This window comes from Eucalyptus grandis, chromosome 6 (assembly GCF_016545825.1).
Source record: "Eucalyptus grandis isolate ANBG69807.140 chromosome 6, ASM1654582v1, whole genome shotgun sequence".
NCBI lineage: Eukaryota > Viridiplantae > Streptophyta > Magnoliopsida > Myrtales > Myrtaceae > Eucalyptus > Eucalyptus grandis.
In genome coordinates this window covers 38875912-38878891 of record NC_052617.1, presented here as the reverse complement: position 1 = coordinate 38878891, position 2980 = coordinate 38875912, and the positions used below count along the sequence as shown (strand labels likewise).

At 47.5% G+C, this 2980-nt stretch overlaps 1 pseudogene; it reads right to left on the bottom strand.

Moving 5' to 3' along the window:
* Positions 1-730: 730 nt before the first annotated feature.
* LOC120294460 lies at positions 731-2312 on the bottom strand (annotated as a pseudogene).
* Positions 2313-2980: the final 668 nt, after the last annotated feature.

Sequence of the window (2980 nt, the reverse complement as noted above, 5' to 3'; positions counted from 1 at the left end):
TAACAGTCGCCTAGCCTCTAATGACTCGCCAAAGGTTGCAACAGGAGTGTCGGCCTTGTCGCCCTTAGGTGAGGTTACCTCATCGGGAATTGGTGAAGGGCACCTCGTTGGCCTCATGCGAGGTCACCCTTGTTGGGATCCGGCGAGGATGACCTTGTGGGCCTTGGGCAAGGCTCGTGGTTGATGAGGCTTGCCCTCGCTTGGCCTTGTCCACGAGGTCGCCCCTCACCAGTTCTTGATGAGGGTGACCTTGCCTAAGGCCAACAAGGTTGACCCCTGCTGATTGCAGCCTTTGGCTAGTTGCTGGAGGTTGGGCGATTGGCCGAGGAAAAAGAGAAAGGAAAAAAAAATTATGAAAAAAATTATAAAAACTTTTAAAAGTAATGAATTTTGTCCACATCAACACCGGTCATGCCATGTAGGACATCAGATGTCCATGCTGGCAAAATTATGTCAAAATTGATCGGATTAACTCAATTGGTAAAAAATGAAAATGTTTAGGAGTTAATTGATAAAATCGAAAGATTTAGAATTGAATTGGCAAAACTATAATAGATTTAGGGCTTTTTGGACAATTTTCCTAGTAAGAAGTCTAATATCGGGAAAAATGAAACTCTTCCACTTTTTTCAGCCGATCATTATCACCATGGGCCTATAAATCTCTGGCCCGACCCGAGAAATGAAGCCATAATTGAAATGGGTCAATTGGATTACACCCGACCTGGCCCAATCAAGCCTCCTCGGGGGGATACTGGAACATGTGGAATGAAGGGTTGACGACGCTGAAGCCGCCGTCAATGAACAGGTTGTGGCTGTTGACGTACCTCACCTTGTTGCCCGCCAAGAACAGGCGGCGTTCGCCACATCTTTGCCTTCAACATCACCCCCTTCGGCTTATATCGCCACCTCCAGCTCCGAGCGGCCCACGCCAACAAACTTGGTCGCCGGTGTCTTCACGCAGGTGTAGGGCGACAAGCAGTTGACCCGGATCTGAACTGCTCTAGCTCCACGGCGGCGTTCCTCGTCAGCCCTAGCACCTTATGCCATTTGCCTTCTTCTACCTAAGCACGTGAATAGCTGTGTTTGCAACTTTGAGCACTCATGCGCAGTGCTAGGAATGTAACATAAGCCACTTGCTAAAAGAGGTGGTAATAAAACATCGGTCGTGCTTGTTTAGCTCTTTGGAACGCAATTACCAGAATTAAGTGTCGCTGATTTTGGTTAGTTCGACATGGAACCCTTATCGAATTTTCCAATTATATTAGTTTAGCATGCATTTTTCGTATGTCTAACATGTTTCGTTCTTATTATTTGTAATTATTAGATAGGGTACAACTGTGCTATACACACGAGATGTCTACATCGTTGAAAGAATCCAGTGTCCCTCCCATGAAAATGAACTCTTCTTTTTCAGCTGATCGGTGTCACCTTGGGCCTTCAAATCTATGACCCGACCTAAGAATCCGGCCACGATTGAAATATGTCGACTAGGAATCATGTCACTCGCTCACGGTCATGGGCCGAACGTAAGAATTGACCCCGCTCAATCAGGCCTCCTCAGGCGGATACCGGAACGTAGAACGACGGGTTAACGACCGTGACGCCACCGTCGATGAATAGGTCGGAGCCGCTGACGTACCTCGCCTCATCACTCGCCAAGAACAGAGCGGCGTTCGCCACGTCCTCTGCCTTCAATGTCACCCCTTTTAGGTTTCCCATCGCGCCTATCCATGCCTCCATCTCCGCTGGGCCCAAGCCCACGAACTTTGCCGCCAGCGGAGTCGCGCAGGCGTAGGGCGACCGGCAGTTGACCCGGAACCGAACTACCCCAGCTCCATGGTAGCATTCCTCGTCAGCCCCAGCACTGTGTGCTTTGAGCACGTGTAGTGTGCGATGCCGAGCTGCCGATGCCGGAGCTGATGCTGGCAGTGTTGATGATGCAGCCATGCCGTGCCGGGATCATGGCTTGCGTGGTGTGCTTCACCCCGAGGAAGACGCCGGTGACATTTATGGCGAGGACGTGCTCAAAGTCGGCCTTGTCGTTGTTGACGATGTGAGCCTTGATCGGGTCGGCGATCCCAACGTTGTTGAACGAGATGTCGAGCTTGCCATAGGCGGAGACGGCCTCAACAACAGCAGCCTTGATCTGGGAACTCATCGGTGACATCGCAATGGACATAGGAGGCGGCGTCCTGGCCAAGGGAGTCCTGGACGAATTGGTCAAGCGAGTCGTTGATGTCGGCGATAACCACCTTGGCGCCGTGGTGTGCAAAGACTCTAGCTGTGATCCCGCTAGCTCCTCCGGTCTTCATTTTCTTGTACCTAGCCTAGTATGCTAGGAGAAGGGCATCGCGGGAATCTGAGCCGGGGGATCTTTGCACAGGGTGGTCCAGTCCCCCGTGGTTAACATTGCCCACATTTTACGTCCGTGGGCTATTTCCGACCAGATGGAGTAGTTTAAGGACCTGCTCAGGTCCTAACCTTGCCCTCTAGTATGTGAGATTAGAGAAAGCATAAAAAATGAAACTTGTTTAGTAACTCAATTCCAAAGAGATAAATATGTACATCAAAGACTTAGGTTTTTCACTAAAAAGTGGAATTACCAAATAAATAGGCAAAATCATATTTAGTGAATACGAAGCCAAAAAGCTTGCTTATGGCGTGATTTGATTGATTATGTAGTTAATGGGAATCCTGTCTCATTACATAATTCAAGGAAATTTTGAAGAAATGTATGACGTGTTTATTATTAGGATTCGCTCTAAAATAACAAGGAAACAAAGTAAAAAAGTGAATGAGAATTTGAGACATGAGATTTTTTCCTGTTTCATCTTAAACTAGGATTTCATCCAGCTGAAAATTTCTCTATAACTAACATTCTGCACATTTATGTTACATCCTTCAATTATAATAAAAAGAGATTATATATACCCAGTAGCTATTTATGGGCCTCAGTTTAAACTATCAATAAAATATTGGT